This window comes from Protopterus annectens, chromosome 5.part0 (assembly GCF_019279795.1).
Source record: "Protopterus annectens isolate FY-2018-M chromosome 5.part0, PAN1.0, whole genome shotgun sequence".
NCBI lineage: Eukaryota > Metazoa > Chordata > Ceratodontiformes > Protopteridae > Protopterus > Protopterus annectens.
In genome coordinates, this window is record NC_056735.1 from 661,136,197 (window position 1) to 661,159,695 (window position 23,499).

Here is a 23,499-nt window from a genome sequence, read left to right on the forward strand (position 1 = left end):
CTTACCTGATGCTCATTAAATCATTGCTACTTAAACAGAGCAACAGGGCACTGTGACAGCATGCATTTCCTGAATAATAAGAAGCATAAATCAACAGTATAAAAATCTGACAGAAAACCAGAACATTCTGCAAAATCAAGGACAGATGAAAAGCCATGGTCGTACTTGTGATCTACCTTGGATGGGGGAATACTCTGCACACTTACACTGCATAACTGCTCCTTGCCTTCCTTGGACACATCCAGAGCCACTACAATGGGGAGTGGGGTGCAACAAGTATGTCATAATTTGAAATGTCTCTGACTGATGGTGATGGCTCTGACACTCATACCTCTCAACTTCAGAGCAAGAAATCTGGACAAAGCCATACATAGAACTAGAAGTGGGACACAGGCCCAAAAATAAGGACAATTTTTAAATATTGCTCTTATTAACTTAGATAATAGAACAGTAGTAGATCTTGCATTTGTATGAATTTTGTGAAGGGTATAAAATCTGAAACTCAAATGTCTGCCATTATTTTCTAACTTCAGTCTTTAACGATTTGCCACTAATTTGCCAGAAAACCACAATTTTATGAAAAACAGACCAAAAATGTGATGCAAAAATATAAAGTTGCCACACAATACAGCTGGGAACCTGTCAAAAAAGGGACACCTTTTTTAATATTAACACTGTTAACTTGAGCAACTAACAAAATAAGAGCAGCTACATGCATTTCTAAAATGAAAGTAATCTATAACTCTGATCATTACAGTTATATATAATTGTAAACCCTCCACATTTTCTTCCAAAATTGCCATTTTGGAGGAGGGATTATTAGGGGAGAGCAACATTTTGAGCTGAAATTGGGGACAATTGAGAGGTTTGGATATTCCTAATTCTACAAAGTGATTTGCACGTACCTCTCAACCTCTTAATGCAGGAAATCTGGACAAGGCCAAATATATTGGGGGAACATACAAACACTACTAAAAATTGCTCTTGTATAAACTTAAGGCAGTTGATAGAATAACAGGTCTTGCATTAGCATGCATTTTTCTGAAGGTTATGACATCTGAAACTCAATGTCTGTCATTTAGTGACTTCATTCTTAAATGATTTGCTAGAAAACCACAAATTTTATGAGGAACAAACCAAAAATAAGAAGCAAATATCTATTCATTCTGCATAAATATGGACGACTAAGAGGTATAGTTCAACCGGGGCTGTCTGAGTTTGCTACCCTTCCCCCCTTCACAAAATCATGGTCGAATGGAGCCTCCCCCCTGCAGCCATTCCAACGTCCCATTCCTTGGTTATTTTGCCCCATTTACCATAAACACTGTAATGTGCATACTGCTTTACTTCTGCGATGATTTAGATTTCATTTGAAAGTTTTATTTTGCATTTTACAAACAAACCCTAATAGATATCTGTTAAACAAAGCAATGCAGTCTCACAATGAAAATAGACTTAGCATTAAAACTTCTCTGCCCTTGAAACTCACATACATTGAAACAGCATTGAAACCCACATTCAAAGAAAATACATTTTGCCAGTGGCAGATAAAGATTAACTCTGGGCTGTTTTCAAAATCATAGGCCCCTTGAACATGAAACATACACATGCTATTTGATACACCTTCCTGACTGTATTACATTATATTCCTTGTACAATACAGTGCAGTTGTTAGAGGGCATTTTAAATGTATTGTTTTGAACATTTTTCCAGTAAACAATGAAACAAAATGCATGAACCAATGACAAAACTGCCCAATTCATAACATTTCCATCACAAAACGTCTACTCAACCTTCTATAGTCCACCAGTATCAGTAAATATGCACAATCTCTGAAGTAGTAAAATCCACATTAAAGAAATCTGTAATTAATAAAGAGGTTGCTGCTAGCAAACAACTTTATATGTCATTGTTTCATCTACAAATAAAGTGCCTGTTGCCCTTGAAGAATAAATTGCCTATGTTGCATGCATTAAAAAAATGATAAGCTAGTAATACTGCAATAGGGAATGGATAGCAAATTGATAACAGGTTCATAGTTACTAGGTATCTTTGCCAAAAAAGACTGCAGCATCCACCCCATTTACAACACAGTACAGTATCAGCAATGCATCTACCTACTGTGGGAGTAGAACCCACAGCCTTCTGCATCAAAAGCAAGTACACTACCTGTTGTGTTATCAACAATGCAACCAGACTTAGCATAAGCAGCACTAAACTTTTGTTCCCCTGCAGCTCTCAGTTCCTTGTAAAATCTACTCGACACTCAGCTGTATCTCTGAACTTTGCAGCACAAGATATCTGGAAAAAGCCAAAATGTATTGGGGGGGGGGACAAAAGGCCAAAAACCAGGGACACATTTTAAACATTGCTTGTATAATGTTGGAAAGTTGCTAGAATAAAATGCTGTGTTACCACCATGCATTTCACTGCCACGTCTTGAACCCAGGGAACCCTGTGCAAAACAGTCAGAGAAACATACCACTATGCCAAATCAGCTGAAACAGAGGAAGACAAGCTTAAATGGCTAATATTTAGTGAATTCAGTTCTCACCATAGCTATCAACCTCTTAGCAAAACACACCTGAAAAAAGCCAATAATGTGGGAATACAGCTGCCAAACATATTCAGCGAATTCAGTTCTCACCATAGCTGTCAACCTTAGCACAAAATACCTGGAAGAGGCCAATAATGGGGGAATACAATCCCAAAAATATGGGCAAATTTCAAATATCCATGTTATAAACTTAGACAATTGCTAGAATAAAAGGTTTTGTTTTACCATGTACTTTCTGAAGAATATGAAGTCTGAAATTCAAATGCCTGTTATTTTTAAACATTTGTTAACCAGGAAACTAGTCTGACTTGGAACAAAACAAAGCCAAATTTCAGCAGAGCAGGGAGAAACACTCCAGACACATCTTTGTAAGGGATGGGAGGACATGCAGACTCCACACAGAAGGCACCCCAGCCAAGAATCAAACCAGAGAACGTGTAGCTGTCCAGCAACAATGCTACCAGTGCACCACTGCACTACAAACCTTTGCAAGGAAATATGAAGATACAGAAACCACAGATTTTATGACGAACAGAACAAATATGAGGCATAAATCTGCAATTTTTTACAAATAGTGGTGGGTAGGGAATTCAGGTCCTTGCCTCCTGCATCCAAGGTATAGGGTTCAAACCTGAGTATTTCTACCCACCACTATGTGTTAAAAAGGGCATTACACACGCACACACGCACACACACACACACACACACACACATCTGTTGTTTTGAACAGAACCATGAGATGTGCTTAAATGCGATATTTCCACTAACAGAGCTATCACTGCCTTGCCGATTAAATATACACACAGGAGCTACCTTTCACACACACACCTTACCTGTAAATGGGTTCGGAAAGCAAACCAGGTCCAACTCCATTGTCTCGAAGCAGCAAAACCCACGCTCGACTTAACGCTTCCCTGCAAGAGCTCCTGAACTCAACTTACCTCACTCCTGATTGGTCCTGCGCTCAAATCCCTGCTTTCCTCTCTCCTGATTGGTCCTGTCTGCGACTCAAACAGTCTGGAGTTCCTCTCTTCTGTGCAGTCATCAACTGCACAGCATCTTGGGCATCTGCGGGGCAAAAAATACCTTCTCTGCATCTGGACTGTTAACTGAAGCAGTCAGAGTTCGCAAAGATTCCTAGGCATCTGCGGGCTGTCTGCGCATGCACGGCAGTTCAGGTACTCAGTAAAAAAAAGAAAACATATATTTTTTAAAGTTTATGTTTTATGTTCTGTATTTCTTTTATTTCTAGGTGGAAGGGCTGCAGACCGATAGCACAAGCCACCCCTGCCTTGTTTGCAGTAGCATAGACTAAATTCAGACCTGCTGAATCTAGCTTTGTTTGTATAACTTGAGCACTAATCCAGCACATCTTTTTTTGGAGAAGGTTCCCCTGCACCCTAGTAGCAGGAGTGTGCAGTTAGAACTTGTCTGATCGATGACTGCTGGAATGGGGCTCAGTTTTTAGCTTTCTATTGGTTAATTTGTTTAAATCAGATTGCTCATTTGCTACTGTTATATAAAAAAAAATACACTTTATGCATTACCGCTTAGCTAGGGTTAAACTATTCCTGGCACCATAAAGTCTGCTCTTTAAATTTTCCCTTAGAACTAGCCAGTTTTTTAGTTTTAGCACTCAAATCTGCTTCTTTGAGCTCAGCACTTGTTCAGAACTCGTTGTAAGCACTAAATAAGCTACAAATTACCACAGCACTCAACTTTCCTCACTTGTCTAGGGGAAAACAGTTTTTAATACTTAATAAATAAGCACCTATCCAGGCATGTCTAAGGATCAGCTCCTGGTGTTTTCTCCTGTCTACCTGATGAATCTGGGCCTCTTGGGGCAATGCAGCAATTGCCTCATGTACACAGACAACCCTCTCCTCCTACCACCCAACACTACAACCTGTGAGAGATGCACTTATATAGCCAAACTGGAAGTAAAGCTCTCTTCACCAAGACTGGACTAGACAGTCAAGAGGAGAAGGTAAACACTTGCACCACACCACACTCATCACATAGTCCCTCAAAACCTACACTACCAAAACACACACATAGCAACACAAAACACACACCTACATTCGCAGAGGCTCTCAATAAAAATCTGCTCAAACAACAGAGACCTCCAAAGCAGAAACGCATGCAACTTCCACCCCCCAACACAACCCAAATGATACATAGCCCACAAACTCAGTGTGCCAGTCAACCACAGCCCGTAAGGCATAACAACATACCCAACACTCTAGCCATATGTGACTCTATAGTCAGGCACACTGATGTTCCACTCACCAGGCTAAACAAGGAGAAAGTTACTGTCAGCTGCCTGTCAGGTGCCAGAATCCACCACATAACGCATGCACTCAGGTCATTGTCCATGTTGCTGTGAATGACCTGAGACGTACCTCCTTGAACTACATGAAAAGAGACATGGAGGAACTCTCTGATCTTGTAGCCCAGGCAGGTATGACCCTAGTCCTGAGTAGCATCCTGCCATCACCCAGAATGATACCACAGTACAAGGACAAAATGATTGACTTCAACAATTGGCTAAGCTTCTGGTGTCATTCTAAGGGGATCCAGTATCTGTCTGTCTGGTGATGACATGATCAACAGACCACGATGCTTTGCCAGAGATGGCCTGCACCTGTCACCCTTGGGATTACAGATACTGGCTAAGGCTCTTGCCACCCCTATAGTGCCTTTTTTAGGCAAGGTTCAGATGACAAATTCACCACCTTAACAGGTACAAGCAAGCAAAATCTGAGGGTAATGCTACTCAGTGCTAGAAGTCTAAACCTCAAAATGCATTAACTCGAGGCACTCTTTAAAATGGAGAAAATCGACATCTGTGCAGTGATACAGACCTGGTGCAAGGCTCCAGAGAGCATCCCTGCATTACCAGGCTATAATTCATACCACAACTTTCGACCATCTAACCTGGACCGAAACACTAAAGGTGGAGGCGTGTCCATATTCATTAAGGATATCCACACCAACAGGTTAGTTGCTCAGCATAATGCATCCAAGATTATGTAAGTGCACCTAAGTCTGGGCAAGTCCACAATCCAAATTGTAACTTGCTAGAGATCCCACACCATAACCCAGGATTCCCACTCCTCATTTCTTGATACACTGGAAAATATTAGGGTACAACCCAACACCCTAATAATGGACTATTTCAACTTCCCCACCATTAACTGGGAAAACTACTCATGTACTAACTCGTTTGCTCAACGTTTTTTGGAATTCATAAATTCCAATGCCTTGGATCAACTTATCCACACCCCCACCAGGGGTAGCAATATCTTAGACCTGGTCATTACCAACATGGGTGACCGATGTTCCACACCAGAGGTCAATTCCTCGTTGTTCAGATATGACCACAAGCTAATCAGCCTAGACATCCACATCTTGCCCCCAACCCCATTAGTGAAACCACTGTAAAAAATTTCTCCAAAGCCAACTTCACGCTTCTTAAGACAGAAGTGGCAAACTTCACGACACCCATGCAAACGGACAATAGAGGTACGACTGCTGAATCCTACACAAATGCACTTTATAAGCACTTACACAAGTGCATGGATCATGATATCCCTAACAGAACCAAGATGCTATCCTCCAAAAAAAGGATGCCAATCTGGTGGTCCCCTGCCATAAACAAACTCTACAACAGAAGAAAAACTGTTGCACAAAAGAGTAAAATCCCATGACTTGAAGAACTCCCTGGTCAGCCTCAGTAAGAAGCTGAGATCCCTCATAAAATCCTCCAAAGCTAGTTATGAAAACAAAATCACCAGTGATTCTAAAGACAACCACAAAGCATTCTATAGCTATGTCAAGAATCTCAATGGCAACACTTAGATCTGCTCTGAGTTACAGTACAATGGCACTAAATATACAGAACCAACTGATATTGCCAACATCCTGGTAGATAGGTTTAGTGCTAACTTTACCCCACCCCCTAAAGGGCCTATCTGTACACCGGAAGAATGCAAAGTTCCTGTAATCATGGCTGCACAGGTAAAAACCACACTCTCCAAAGCCAAGAACACAGCATCCATGGGACCTGACAACATCCCAGGCTGTGTTCTACATGAACTACAGAATGAACTGGCACCCCACCTAAGCACCATGTTCAATCATAGCCTCACCTCAGGCTTTGTGCCCACTGAATGGCATACAGCAACGGTTATCCCACTCCACAAAGGGGGAGTCACCATGGACCCTAGGAACTACCGCCCCATTAGCTTAACAAGCCTGGTCTGCAAGGCCATGGAACGTATCATCATGGAACGTATAAACAAAGACATTGGTAATCTCCAAACTCTGGACCCCACCCAGTTTGGGTTTGTAGAAGGCAGATCATGTCTCCTAAACCTGATTGACTTCTTTGAAGCAGTCACCAAAGCCATAGACGAGGGTAAGGTGGTTCACACAGCCTATCTAGATCTCGCCAAGGCTTTTGACACCATCCCCCACTTCGGTATTATAGATAAACTCACTAAATTAGGTAAAATCTCTATGTCACAAGATGGTTTGCCAACTGGCTCATGGACAGAACCCACACACACACACACAACTATATATATATATATATATATATATATATATATATATATATATATATAGATATATATATATATATATATATATATACATATATATATCCCAGCTCCATGGATGGTCACACCACAGTGGATAAAAAAAAAAAATTGCAAAGTGCACCAGTGGCTTGCACAATATAAGACATTGAGGTGAAAGTCATTAAACATTAAATCTTCAGACTAACACTCCCCATTAGCAAACCCAGTGACGACTAGTAGGATAGAGGCATTTAGTGTGTACTTGTTCTGCTTCATGTTGTATAATTTACACTTTACAGTTACTGCACATAATAGTCTGAGGAGCTCATGAAGAATGTTTCCAGATAGGCAGATGTTCATATATACTAGTGGGGACAGGTAGCAAGAACAAAAATTCCAATAATAATTGAAGATATCCTAGAACTGATTCTGAAGAAGATCACAATGGAATTCAAGAATTCCTTATGCCAAGTTTGCAGCTGTTCCTTCACTCTTGGAAAAGGTATAAGGGAAATAAAGAATTCTCATTCATAGTGCCTCTGTTCATGGATGCATTTCAGCTCATGTAAAAACAAGTTTGTGAGTTATGATTAATTAAATCTAAACTACTGAATGCTATTTTCATTTATTAGCAGAACATTTTATTATTGGAATTTTTGTTGCATAACAGTTTCCTGAGCCTTTTTTACTAAACACTTTGTACCTGTGTAAATAGTGTAACATGCTGCTACTCTTAAACCCAATACTCTTCCTGCCTGGGTGATAATTTCTTATTTCAGTTACTTTTTACAGCACTTTTCTCTCATTCCCCTTTCAAAGACCTTAACGTAATAATTATTTTTGTCTCAATCTTTTCATTTAGTGACCACTGTCCTTGCGAATGAGTTCTCTATCAGTCCCCCACTTGCTGAATCTTTGGCCATTGGCAGCATCTGCAGTGAAGAAACCAGCCACAAGGACTCAAGGGCTTTAAAAAGAAAATAAGTTACTTTAGGTGTCTAGCTATGTTTCCCTCTTAGCCTGCTACTGTAGAAAGTACCTGGTCTAAAGCAGAAAAAAATGGCTCTACCCAAGGCTAGGGACAGCAGCTGCTCCCCACCCACATCAGCTGTAAATGCATTCCCCAGTTAAACTTTTTTTTTTTAGTTATCAGTAAACCAAGAGAAAGTTCTAGGTGAAAAAAAGGTAACCCAGTAGATACACTGGAATTGCCCACTTGTAAAATTGAGGCAAAAAGGTACTTAAACTGCCACGTTTTGTCTGCTTCAAACTAGGTATCGACCCAGAAAGGACACAGCTGAAATCAGGTCTATAGATTGTTTTTCCCTACTAGATTCTAATAACTCCTAACAATTTGGCTATTTAGACACTTACCCTGCAATCTTTAGCCTGGGGGGGGGGGTTCTAGCCTGCTCCATTTGCTAAGCTTACTTCGCTCCCCTCCCTGCTCCCTATTCGCACCCGCCCCCAATACCGCTACATTTATTCTTAGCCTTAACCCCACCCCTAATTACCACCAATTAGGCTACACCACTAGTCACCCTCTCCCCCTACATCCAACACAATCATGCTACTACCTAATATAATAACAATCCTAACCTGCATAGTTCTAGCTTACATTACATCCTACCAAGGCTCCACAGTCACATGCCCCAACAACTTCCACTGTACTCTCTCAACACCCTCCCTCAAACATTTACACTATAACTACACAACAACCCCTGTCACCAAAAACATCCTCCCAATACACACACTCCATTACTAAACACTTAACACTCTCAAAATAAAATATCCCCAAGATACCATAAGCAATTTACTATGTATATAAAACATATCCTAAACACCCTCTATAAACTAGCCCTTGGTGGAGACATCCATCCAAACCCTGGTTCTCCCAAATCCAACCCAACCACAAACCCTAGTCCAAGCAACCCCCCCCCCCCACAACTCAACTCCTAGCCAACAAAAAAACAACAGACCTGCTTATAATGTCCCTAAACGTCAGAAGCATATGAGTAAAATCCAAGAACTACATGTCAGCATAAGCATATATACCCCAGATATTCTCTTCCTAACTGAAACCTTGCTTAAACCTCACATCAGAAGTGAGGAAATACTTCCAACTGAATACAGCATCCTTTGCATAGACAGATTGTACAAAAAAGGAGGTGGTGTAGCATTGATATTTAAACACCACCTCAATATTCAACTCCTGAACACATCAGCCCCTCACCACAACAATGAAGAAATCCTTTATGCCGATCTCAAACTAAACCCAAACAAAACAATCAATATCATAGGATGCTATTTCCCACCAGGGCAAAATATTACACCCCTAAAAAATCTCTTGAGCTGGGCTACTCTATATCTACCCCAGGAAACCATTATTCTCGGCTACTTTAACATCAGCTGGTATCCTGTAATAACAATCTCCCAACCATTCACCTTAATCTCCATGGGTTCACTCAACTCATCCAATCCCCTACCCAAATCAACAAAAACCCTAACAATCATATCTTACTTGACTGGATCCTAGTCAAAACAAAAAAAAAAACAAAAAAAAACTTTCACCAAAAACGAAAATAACAGCCCAAACTGGATTTTAAATATCTTTACTTCAGATCTGGTACCTCAGCCATCGCCTTCAGATTCCATTTGAAGGCGAAGGCCGAGGTACCAGAATTGAAGTAAAGATATTTAAAATCCAGTTTGGACTGCTATTTTTGTTTTTGGTGAAAGTTTTTTTTTTTTTTGTTTTATAAGCTGGTTGCAGTTAGTAGTGTGTTTTTTGATGGATCCTAGTCAACAAAGCCCCTCACTCTTACCTAGCAGGCTGCTTACCTGACAGTCTTAGTGACCACTCCCTCACTTTCCTAATTTGGCACCACACAAACAGTCTCAAGCCCATTATCCACAGGCAAATACAGAACAAGTCCAACTTCAACCCCAACTCCTTCATCTCCTCCCTGCAAAAAATTAACTGGTCACCACTAAAATACCTCACCCTAGATGAGGCTGTCCACTTCTTCAACAGTACCTTCCTTTCCATCCTAAACACCCTGCTCCTGTAAGAAATGCCAAAGTCAGATGATCCAGGCATGCCCCATGGTTACAAAAGATCACCAGAACCCTAATGAAATCCAGAGATAAGGCCTGGGAGCACTGGTGACTAATAAAAAATAACTCAGATAGGCAATCATTCCTTGAACTGTTCAATAAAGCCAAAAAGCATATTAAATTAGACAAATCCCTCTACTATAAATCCACCCTAAACTCTACCAATCATAACCCTAAGTGATTCTGGTCCACTATTAACACTATCCTCCACCCAGGGAAGGTTGATACCCCTAGCCGTCCATTCCCCCCTCCTCCAGCAGTATTGCTGAATCCTTCAACAAACACTTCACTGAAACTATAACATCTGTAAACAAACAACACTTGCCTACAACATCCCCCAACTCCTAACCCTAACCCCCCCACTCCTCTTTTCTTCTTCACCTCAGTACCTACCTCCAACATAAAAACACTATTGTCAAAACTTAAACCCATCAAACTCGCAGCTGACAACCTCCCCTCTGAATACTTGAAAATTGCAGCTGATACACTAGCCTACCCAATTTCAATTGTTTATTTATTTTATTTATTTATTTTACATTTGTTGACCGGGAAAGTCCGACTGGAGCGAGGTCCATTTACAGCGGAGTCCCGGGGAGAAAAGCTCCACTATTAAACTATATGTACAGTGGGAATTTTTACAATACAAGATATTTCATGCAAGAAGAACACGATTAAAGTGGTTTGTTCCAACTAAACGGAAAGGACTCCATTGTAATAATACAATCATCAGAGACATCACATATGACAGTATAAAAGACAATATTTTGTGCTAAGCAAGTTTAAGTGTGACCAGAGGAAGGCCCTGTATGGCAGTTTTGAGGAGTTGTTAGTACTGTAATATAGAGACAATAAGCAGAATATAGAGGAATGTAGGAAGTGTTTGAGGAGAGCAGGAAAGCATTTATGTGATGCAAGGACAGAGCCAGAAATGCAAGAGGTGTGATTTGAGTGATTTTTTGAACAGTGAGATAGAAGGCGCTGATGAAATATTCTGGGGGAGGTTATTCCACATTTTTGCTATGGTATGAGAGAAAAGAGCTTTACCTGCAGTGTTGTTGGCTTGAGTTATACGCAAAAGGGTTTTGTTGGATGAGTGGAGTGGACGGTTTGCTGAGTATTGGTTAAGTAGTTGGTTCAGGGCTGAAGTCTTGTGGGGATTCTTTAGGATGTTATAGGTGAGGACTAGTTGGTGGTAACTAATTAAATGAGGAAGTTCTAACCACTGTAGTTCTTTTAGAACAAGGCAATGATGGCTATGAAAAGCAGAGTTATTGGCGAATTTAGCAATTTTATTGTAACATGACTCTAGTTTGTTCATGTCTGTTTTCCTAATGTGGGTTAGGATTGGAGATGCATACATTAGGGTAGACAGAAGGTGGGTTTGGGCTAGGGTGACCCGTGCTTGGTCTGTTAGGAAGTGTTTGTGTTTATACAGGGTTCCTAATTTTTTATGTATTTTCTTAATGGTTTGAGAGATATGGACATCGAAGTGAAGATCTTTATCTATTTCAATGCCAAAGAGTTTTGTATGGAGGGAGAGGGAAATTGTGGTGCCATTTTTGGAAGTGATTGTGAAAGAATGGGGTGTGGGTCTGTATTTTTTTGGGGTGAATAGGAGTAATTTGGTCTTGTTGGGGTTAAGAATCAGTTGGATATCAGTAATCCATTTTTCAATGGAGTTAAAGGATTCCTGGGTAAGGTTTGAAGAGTGGTTAGGGATGGGGCTGAGCAGATTAAGGTGGAGTCATCTGCGTACTGTATAAGTGATGCATGCAGTGTGGAGGTGTGCAGTCTGTTGGTGAAAATAGTGAATAGTAATGGGCCTAGTATTGAGCCTTGTGGAACACCTATGGTGGATGATAGTAAAGGTGATAGTACTCCTTGCCATTTGACTGATTGTTTCCTATCAGAGAGGTAGTTTTTGAACCAAGCAGTTGTAGAGGGGGCAAAGGACATTGATGATAGTGTTTCTAGAAGTAGGTTATGTGAGACCATGTCAAATGCCTTAGAGAGATCTAAGAATATGGCAAATACAAAGTTGTTGTTATTTCTAAGATGGTTAACCTGGTTAGTGAAAGACAGAAGAGCAGTGGTTGTACTGTGGTTTGGGCAGAAGCCATGCTGGGTTGAGGAGAGGAGATTATGTGAGGTTAAGAAATGCATCACTTGGGTATGAATACATTTTTCAAGGAGTTTGGACAGGGGGGATAGGATAGCAATGGGGCGGTAGTTTGATAGCTCGTAGGAGTTGCCACCTTTGTGTAGGGGGATAATATGTGATACTTTCCATAGTTGAGGGATGTAAGCTTCTTTTATGGAGCAGTTAATAAGAATTGAGACAGGGTAGGCTAGAGATTCAGCTGCTAGTTTTAGGAAATTAGTGGGTAGGCCATCAGCTGCAAGAGTGGTAGGTTTTAGTTTTGAGAGTAGTTTTTTGACTATGGAGGTTGGTACAGGTGAGAGAGTAAATGATGGTATGTTATTGTGGTCCTTAGTGGGGGTGGATAGAGGGTTATTGCTGTGGTGTATTCAATGGACTGTGCTATCTTGCCGTAGCTAGTGTTCTGTGGGGGCGGGGGAACGTGCATGATATAAAGGCTGCGAGACAGGAAGTTGTTGCATTGCATTGCATGTATGTTGGCCGGTCAATAAAGCTTGGAGTTGGTACCAACTGCACACCATTGTCTCGCGTCTTCTTTTAAGGTAAAAGAATACGACATGGTGTCAGAAGTGCTGTGTGGCTGTGCTTGGGAGTGCTGACCTTTTGTTGAAGATTGTACGAGGGGCCAAGTGGTGTGGAAAGCGGACATGTCGGATGACGAGAATGGTCGGCAGCCACGTGCTAGGATCAATATGGCGACCAGTGCTCCCAATGCTACGTTTAGCATCCAGCCGCCAGAACCCTTTGACTTCTCCAAACCCCACGAATGGACACGGTGGATACGCCGGTTTGAACGGTTCCGGCAGGCCAGTAACTTATCTTCCAACCCAGAGGGGAACCAGGTGAACACCCTGATATACTGCATGGGCGATGAGGCAGATGACGTCTTGAGAGGCCTCAAGCTAACCGAGGCTGAGCACCAGGAGTATGCTAAAGTGAAGGAGGGTTTTGAAAAGTTCTTTATTGTCAAAAAGAACATTGTGTATGAACGTGCACGATTTAATATGAGGAAACAAGAACTGAATGAGACTGTTGATGCTTTTGTTACGGCCTTGCATGCTTTAGCCGAACACTGCAATTATGGGACGTTACATGACGAGCTTATAAGGGATAGAATTGTTGTGGGCCTAGCAGATACTAGACTGTCTGAGCGGATGCAGATGGAAAAAGAGTTGGACTTAGAGGGCTGTAAATATGGCCAGACAGTCGGAGGAGGTTAAGAAGCAGCAAACGGCCTTGCGGTGTGACAGTCCCGCCTTGCAGTATAATGTGAACGCTGTGCAGTCACCACCGGACACCAGACGCAGACCGGAGGGCTCGAAAAGTTGGGGCAAGGCTTTGGCGCCAAATTTTCAGCGCCAGCAGCAAAAGAGTAAAGACGCTCCAGTCTCGCTGTGTTACAGGTGTGGGGGGCCATTTCACCATAGACTCCTATGCCCCGCGACTGTTGCAAGATGTCGCTTGTGTGGGAAGAAGGGCCACTACCAGCGGGTTTGCCGACAGTTCAAGGCAGTGCAGAGTATTGAGGAAGATGAGGAGCCGGGGGAGCGTGATGAACAGGGGTTCTTCCTTGGCTCTGTCTCTTCCGGGAACCATTCTTGGATTGTGGAGGTGCAAATACAGGGCACACCTATAACTTTCAAGCTTGACACGGGGGCAGATGTCACTGTTATCTCCAAGTCAAACCTGCACAACTTGTTCCGTGGGAGGAACGCTCCTGTGCTCCAGCGGCCGGAGAAACCCTTGCTGGGTCCTGGAGGGACGCCATTGGTGGTTATAGGATCCTTGGAGCTTCAGCTCAGTTACGGACATAGACAGACATGCGAGAAAGTGTATGTTGTGCAGGGACTCCGCATGCCGCTTTTGGGCCTTCCTGCTATTTTGGGACTGGGTCTCTTGAAACGTGTTGACACTATCACCATGGCGTCTTTGAAGGCCTCTTACCCGGAGTTGTGCTCTGGGTTGGGGGTAGTGCAGCGGAAATACCACATAAAGCTTCAACCAAAGGCGGTGCCTTATTCCCTGAAGACCCCCAGGAGGATACCACTGCCATTGATGGGGAAAGTGAAAGAGGAGCTAAAGAGGATGGAGGCGCTGGGCGTTGTTACCAGAATGGAAGAGCCTACCGATTGGTGTGCAGGCATGGTGGTAGTCCCAAAGAAGGACAGTAACAGGTTGAGACTATGTGTAGACTACACTAAGCTAAATGAATACGTATGCAGAGAAAGGTTCGTGCCCTCGGTTGAGCAGAGTCTTGGGATGCTTGCTGGGGCGAAGGTGTTTAGCAAGCTGGATGCCAATATGGGATTTTGGCAAATTCCTTTGTCGGAGGAGTCGGCTGCGCTTACCACATTCATAACCCCTTTTGGCCGTTTCCGCTTTAACCGCCTTCCCTTTGGCATTAACTCTGCACCGGAACACTTTCAACGCATGATGACAGAGGTCATTGAAGGACTAGAGGGTGTGATTTGTCACATAGACGATGTGTTGGTCTGGGGGCGTTGCCAGGAGGAGCACGATGCCCGACTTCATGTGGTACTTAAGAGGCTGGAAGAAGCTGGTATTACGTTGAATATAGAGAAATGTGACCTGTCGAGAGGCACAGTGACCTTCTTGGGCCATGTCATTACGAGTTCTGGTATAAGCCCGGATCCAAGGCGGACCGCGTCCATCACGGAGATGAAAGCACCTGCTACAGTGGGAGAACTCAGAAGTTTCCTGGGCATGGTGAATCAGGTGGGGAAGTTCATCCCTCATTTGGCTGAGAGGGATAGAGCTTTGAGAGACCTATTATCAAAAAAGAATAGCTGGTACTGGGGGGGGGATCAGGAGAAGGCATTTATTGATTTAAAAGAGGCAATCACCTCACCCCCAGTTCTGGCTGTGTATGACCCGAAGAGAGATACGAAGGTTTCCGCAGATGCATCATCCTTTGGGTTGGGGAGTGTGTTGCAGCAACAATGGGAGGATGGCTGGAGACCCGTGGCATATGCATCGAGGTCACTCTCACCCACAGAGCAACGATATGCCCAGGTCGAAAAGGAGGCTTTGGCGTCTACCTGGGCATGTGAACGCTTCCGAGATTACCTATTGGGCAAATCATTTTGTCTAGAGACTGATCACAAACCCCTGGTCTCACTGCTGGGCGGCCAGGCGTTGGATCTTTTACCGCCCAGAATTCAACGCTTCCGGATGAGGCTGATGCAGTTTTCGACACGGTGCAGTATGCTCCAGGGAAATCACTGTGGGTGGCAGATGCCCTGTCACGTTCTCCACTTAAAACCAGGCTAACCCCGGAGGAGACAGAGTTAATGGAGGATACGGATATCTACGTGCATAGTATTGTGGAAAACATGCAGGTGAAGCCATCCTTCCTCCAAACCCTACGGGAGCAGCTGAAAGCGGACAGTGTGTGTGTGCGGGTCATGGACTTGTGCAGCCAGGGGTGGCGCCGTGCGAACCAGGAACCTTTACTGAAGAGCTACTGGCCAGATCGTTCCACACTGACAGTGAAAGATGGGTTGCTTTTGAAAGATTCGCGCCTTGTTATCCCCTCTGCCATGCGTAATGAGGTGTTGTCGAAGTTGCATGAGGGACATCAGGGCATTGTGAAGTGCAAAGCCAGAGCCTGTCAGACCGTTTGGTGGCCTGGGCTTAGCCAACAGATAAATGACATGGTCTTAAGATGCAGGACGTGCATCTCAGAGAGAAGGAATCCTCCTGAGCCCCTCCTCCCAACAGCATACCCTGACCGTCCATGGCAAAGAGTGGGCGCGGATTTGTTTGAATTGAAAGGACATACTTACCTTCTTGTCGTAGACTACTTCTCCAGGTTTCTCGAGATTGCATTGTTGAACCATACCACATCCAACGAGGTCATTATCCACCTGAAATCTTTTTTTGCTCGCCATGGTATCCCAGAGGTACTTGTGTCCGATAATGGACCTCAGTTTTCAGGGCAGTCTTTTGCGGCCTTCGCAACCGCTTATGGCTTTGATCATGTTACAAGCAGCCCCAGGTTCCCGCAGAGTAACGGGGAGGCGGAACGGGCGGTGCAGACGGTGAAGAACCTGCTAAAAAAAAGTACAGATCCGTACATGGCTCTCTTGGCGTACAGGACAACGCCGCTGCAGAATGGGTATAGCCCTGCGGAACTCCTTATGGGACGACGGTTGCGGACCTCCCTCCCGATTTATCCTCCACAGTTGGACCCTGCGCTGCCTGATTGGAGAAGGCTCAAGGGGAAAGAGGGGGAGAAGAGGGTGTATATGGGCGAAAACTACAACAGACGCCATCGGGCCAGGCCGTTGGGGAATGTGTTGCCTGGTGACCAGGTGTGGGTGACAGATCTGAAGACCCCAGGTATGGTAGATCAAAACCATTGCTCGCCGAGGTCTTTCAAGGTAGATGTGCCACAAGGGACTGTGCGGCGAAACCGTGTGCATTTGATTCCCTTATCTGAGCCTGACTGTGAATCAAACCCTGGGTGTCCGGAAAATGTGCCAAGTAAGATCAAAGAGGCCTTGCCATCTTGCAATGGCCTTCCCCTGGAACCCCGGGCTCCTGGTGATGTGGTGAGGACCAGATCTGGAAGAGTTATTAACAAGCCGGACCGCTTGGATCTGTGAAGTTCCGGGCGGAAATAACAATGTCTTGGGGGTTTACAGTAATCTGAATGTGGCTAAGTGAGCATTTGGTGTCAATGTACCAAGTTGTAGTAAAGTGGGTGAATTGAATAGATCTGGGTGTGGTGCTAAGCGAAAAGGGGCCTTATGGAAAGGGAGATGTGGTGTATTCAATGGACTGTGCTATCTTGCCGTAGCTAGTGTTCTGTGGGGGCGGGGGAACGTGCATGATATAAAGGCTGCGAGACAGGAAGTTGTTGCATTGCATTGCATGTATGTTGGCCGGTCAATAAAGCTTGGAGTTGGTACCAACTGCACACCATTGTCTCGCGTCTTCTTTTAAGGTAAAAGAATACGACAATTGCTAGATAGCTGGGTAGATAGTGATAGAATAGAGTCTATGAAGTGATGGTTGAATTGAGAAGCTAAGCTGTCATTAGTGGTATTTGTGTTGGGAGCTGCGGTGGTAGTTTTACCGGGTTTTAGAAGGGAGTTGATAGCATGCCAGAACTTGTGGGGGGTTTTAGAATGTTTGTTTTGGAGATTTAGGAAGTAGCTTTGTTTATCTAGCTTTGTTTGTCTTTTGGCTTGATTACGAAGCTGTTGATAGTTCTGTCTACTTAAGCTAGTGTTGTTCTTTTTCCAGATCTTCCAGGCATTATCTCTGGCTTGTAGTAAGTCTTTTGTGGTCCTAGTCAGCCAAGGGGCATAGTTTACTTTGGTTCAAAGTTTTCTAATGGGAGCTACTGTATTCAGAACATTCATAAAAGTACTATTGAAAAGTTTAACTGCCTGGTCTAGTTCCAGAGTATGTAATGGTTGCCAATTACATTGTTGTAATATACTGTTGAGAATTTGTGGATTTACCTTGTGCTCATCTCTAGTTTCCTTATACAGTATGGGTTTGGCTATGTTTAACTTTTTACAAAGAAGGAAAGTGGGGCAGTGATCGCTGAGTGCATCAGGTAGGCAGCTCACGTGATAATTTTGACTAGGGAAGTTTACTAAAGTCCAATCAATAGTTGACTGTTTCTGGGATTTTTTGTCCACTCTGGTGGGTTCTTGGATTAGTTGAGAGAATCCGAATAAGTTAATATGGTTTGTGGGATTGCTAGAATTGCAGGATAGCCAGTCTAGATTTAGGTCTCCTAACAGGATAGTTTCTTGGGGCAGGTTGGTTGTAGCCCATTGTAAGATTTCCTCTATTGTTGCTGAGTTATTTCCTGGAGGGATATAACTGCAAAGGATGTTAATTCTCTTTTTGTTGCTTAGAGATAGAACTGAGCCTAATGTTTCCGCATTTTGGAATTTGGGAAGTGGGGTTTGCAGAGGCTGGAGGTTGAGTGTGTTTTTAAATAGAATAGCAACTCTGCCTCCCTTTTTAGCATCTCTGTCTAGTCTTAGGATGTTATAGCCTGGTGGGAGAATTTCTTCATTTTGGGTGGAGGGTTTTAGCCAGGTTTCAGTAATAGTAAATCTGGGGAGTATTGGGCTATGAATGTGTGTAGGTCATGCAGTTTGTTAGATGTACTTCTTGAGTTTAGGTTAATAATAAGTAGGTCTGATGTTTGTTTGTGTGAGAGAATGTTGTTGCATGGACCTGGGTTGCGGTGTATGTCTCCTGAGATTAGTAAACATTTTTTGTAGAATAGTTTGAGTTTTATAACATGTGCTAGGTCTATATTTGTTCTAGGTAGTGTTTGTTTTCTGAGAGGCTGAGTGGCGAGTGTTTTGTATATATAGAATAGTGAGCTATCACTAAATAGTGTAGAGCAGATTGTAAAATGTATGTGTTTGTGTGTGTGTGTGAAAGTATGTGTTGTGTGGAATGTATTGTTTAATGGTATGTTAGTGGGTGTGGATGTGGTGCAGGTTAGTGTGGAGAGAGTTAGTATTAGTACTAGTGGTAAGAATTGCATGGTTAGTGTAGCTACTAGAGATATTCAGATAGGAAGTAAGATGGGTGTGGTAGTGGTTGGATCTTAGTTCTTTAGTTTGGCTATTGGGTGGGGTGTTTGGTTTGGGTGTGGCTGGGTGTAATTGAAGGAAGGTGCTGATTGGTGTGTAATTGTAATCAACTGTTCCATAACACAAGGCTATGTTCCCTCAATATGGAAAATATCCCACATCATTCCCCTCCACAAAGGCACCCCCTCCACCGACCTCTCCAATTACCACCCCATTGCTATCCTCTCCCCTCTCTCCAAGATACTTGAAAAATGTATCAACACCCAGGTCTCCAACTACCTCCTAGCTAATAATCTCCTCTCCAAAACCCAATATGGTTTCAGGCCATATCACAGCACTACCTCCACTCTGCTCTCCTTCACCAACACTATACTTCATCACAAAAACAATGGCCTCTTCTCTACTGCTATATTTCTAGATCTCTCAAAGGCCTTTGACATGGTATCTCATGAGCTACTACTTTCTACTCTCCCCAACCTCTCCTTCTCACAATCAGCCTGCGACTAGTTCCACAGCTATCTACACGAACACCAGCAATCAGTAATCTGGGATGATAACCTATCACCTCACCTCGCAGTTACTCTCAGAGTTCCCCAAGGGTCTATCCTTGGCCCTCTGCTATTCTCACTTTTCACTAACAACCTACATACTGCCACCACACAAGCATCTCTTATACAGTACATAGATTACTCTCATCTTCTCTACCCCCACTCTACCAGAACTGCAACAAATCACACAGGAATCATTCTCTTCTGTAGAAAGCTGGCTATCCAATGCTCAGCTCTTACTCAACCCAAAGCCACCCAAAACACCCCCCCCACTTCAACTTTCTCGCCAAAGACAATACCATCATCTCTCCATCAGAACACACAAAATTACTCGGTGTGGAAATAGACAACAAATTTAGATTTGACACCCACATATCTCTCACAATAAAAAAGTTCACAAGAAACTTGGTGCATTATATCGAAGCTGCCAATTCCTAACCAAGGAGGCTAGAATTTCCATAGCCAATTCCCAGTTAATCTCCACCCTACTCTATGCATCCCCCATACTTACCAACCTTAGACAGACAGACCTACACAAGCTGGATGCTTGTTACAAGAAGATTGCTAAATTTACCACTGGAACCTCCTACCGTAGCCATCATTGTATTTCCCTTAAAGAACTAAACTGGCTAGAACTCCTTCAATTTAATCAACTCACCCTCGCTCATAAACTTATTAACCATTCCCATAACATCCCTTCCCTTCAAACCCTTCTCCAACCTTATCACTCCATTAGGCCCCTAAGATCAAGAAACAAAAATCAACTCACTGTTATCAAACCCAAAAACTCAGCAGGAGAAGCCATATCTTCATGTACCATATCTAAATTTTGGAACAATCTTCCACCCTCTATAACTACTCAACCTTCCAGCAGCCGTTTCAAGACTGCTCTCGAAGTCCACTTAAATTTGCACTGCTGATGTGGTTTAGGATCTTGCAGTCATAAGAATTACAAGACAAATTAGTCCAAAACACTATTTGTAGCTTGCCATTGCCCACCCTTATGTTGTACCCACATCCTTAGAAGTTTGTGCTCAAGCAGTGATTCACTATGTGTGGAGTTTCCTCTTTTCCCTCATTGTTGTCTAACAACAGAGTTAGAGTAATTAAAAAGGGGGTGTGGAAGGTCAAAGCACCCCATATGGGGTGGTGCTATGGAATTGCCTCAGAAAAAATGAAGGAGAATTTGCATTATATTAAATTTTCTATGAAATGTGATTCAATGAAATGTGTTTTAGATGAAATATGTTTCTGATTAATTTTTTAGAGATTTGTGATTAGATGAAAAGGTAATTAAATGAAATATGCACTCATTTACTAATTCCATGGTCACACAGAAAGGTTATATCTCTGTTTGCTGAAAGTGGTTTTTATTATTACTTACACAAAAAATTGGCACTAACATAATTCTACGTTAAACATTTGACAAGTTATTTTCTTCACATATCTCCTCAGCTGCTGCAGATGTTGTTCTTCAGCCTGCCATTAACCTATCTTGTTCCTGTTTCTACACCTAATTCATAAGCTACCACCATCCTCACTGCAAGTATTTTGCAATGACCACCTGAACGTTCACTGTGATAATAAGATGAACTGATGAAGTTGTGAGGATATCCAGTCAGATGCACTGTGCTAGAAAACCTAAAATAAACTTCTCCCTATCGTTAATCCTTGTCACCTAGACCACACACACACACACACACACACACACACACACACACACACACACACACACACACACACACACACACACACACACACACACACACACACACACACACACACACACACACACACACACACACACACACACACACACACACGCACTCTGCTGTACAGGTGACAGATAGTGCCACACTATGAGATGTCATAGCCCACAGTTCTTTAATCCATCAGAACAGACAGGTACTCTTTTGATAAAGTTGTCTTAGCTGCTGTACCAAAAGCAAAACTGTTTTTTTTTTTACTTATTTGAACATGCAACATATCTTTTAACTGTCATGCATTGGGAGATACATTTATCATTTTATTTATCAAAAGTCTACAGTAGCATGGGAAAGAGTAGTGTTCCACGAGCCTCACTGACATTTGAAGCACAATTTCATATGATAGCCATGGTAATGTTGTTGTTGTTGTGTCTTTCGGCTTTTCCTGGTTAGGGGTCGCCACAGTGGAACTCCGGTCCGCTAATGATTGGCAGTAGATTTTTACGTGCTGAGTTGCCAGCTCTAACGCACAACCTTCAACGAAGGTACACCCATTCACGCTTGTCTCCACACAGAAGACGCTCTAGCTGAGAATCGAACAGGACAATGTCTTAGTGTGAGGTGACAACGCTACTGTAGCACCACCACCGCAGTGGGAAAAAGCGAAAATAACCAAATACTGCTTCCATTATCTACTTGATTCTGTATCACATAGGGTGGTGACGATCAAATTTTAAGGCATTAGCTCAGAAAAGGCTTGTTCTGCCATTCAGTCTAAACTAGTAATTTTGTTATGCCGTGGCAGGTTGGCAGCATGTTCTGACTCTGTTCATTCTGAATGAGCAGCATGAATGTTGTTGATTCTTCAAGGTTGCTGAAGAGACCTTCCTACTCGGTATATTCCATTTTGTTCTGTAAGGATTCAGAGCTGTGATGTCTGTAAACTACTGTTGATGTTGGGAGCTAATGGAAGAGGTCATTATGGATGGCACACATATTAAGGAATCCATGGATAATGTACCTGTGTTGTTGCAGAAAGTAGTCTCTGACACTGCAGATATTAGGGAGAGAATGCAGTACCAAAATGTCAGCCTTCGGTAGCTTCGTGACTTATGGATGGGAAACCTGGACATATATGTAGTCTGATTTATTGGCACCACAAGCAAAGACCAGTAACTTTCATTTTGTTACGGCCTAAAAATAGTAGAATTGCCAGAAGTAGATGAGCAGATAAATGTGATGAAATTTATCTTGTTACAGTTTTAAAAGTTAAAGAGCTGTGAAACTTAACAGCATGAGCCCATAGGAACCTTCAAAAGACACTCTGTCTTGTTATTCGAACCAGTGTATGAATTATCTTGTATACTGTTTAAACTTTGAAGTTAGATGAATTCTGAATATCTGAAGCAGTCTGAAAGCCAGGTGCTAATCACTGGAGACGTATTCATATCACTTCTGACTACTTGGTATATTCACTGAGTGAGGGAAGTTGCCTTTAAGAGTTAACTGCACTTTCCAGCAACTTTGACACCTGAAAAAAAGAATAAGCAAGTGAATTTACTTTCCTCTGCAGCAGAAGCTAAGTCTTTTTTGCATCTTTAAGGGCTACAATAGAGAAAAACAAAATGGTTAGGATGCTCAAACAGCAATCTTGTCAACCTCATGAATGGGGGACAGTGGTGTTCCCAATATTTCTGGTGCTGAAAATGCTCCCTTCAGCTATGAGGAATGAGTGGTCTACATTAAACAAGAAAGGGCCTCCATTTATCCAGAAGCAGAAGGATAAGAAGAAGAAGAAGAGTGCAGGTCAGGGACCAGCCCCTCGGAAAAAAACAAAAAAAAGATCCAGTTCACTGCTGCTAAGGTCCTTGCCACCAATAAACATGTCCAGCAGCTTTGCCATGGACTTAGTGGAAGACTTTCCACCCAAATTATCTGAGAAAGAGTATCAGCTTTCTGCACTAGACTCCAACATGGAACTCAGCAACAAAGACTTGAGGGTGAATGTGTAACGTATCAGGTGCCAGGTTACTGTAAGTGATTTGGGTAACTATACATAATGCAATGTACTGACTTGTATAAGTTCTGCTAACCCTAATAATATTAAAGTCATTTTGCTGAAGTAATTTCAACTGCCCCAGGTAACTAAGAAGTGTATAAACAGCCTTTGTAGTCAGTCTGCAAATCATAATGAGACTAAATATTTTTTTTTTTTTGTGGAAGAACACTGACTG

General features: G+C 42.7%; 1 protein-coding gene across 1 annotated transcript in view; it reads left to right on the forward strand.

Annotated features, from left to right (window-relative positions):
- Nucleotides 1–23,499, forward strand: part of TAGLN3 (transgelin 3) — a 389,325-nt gene that overhangs the window by 6,869 nt on the left and 358,957 nt on the right. The window lies entirely within an intron of this gene.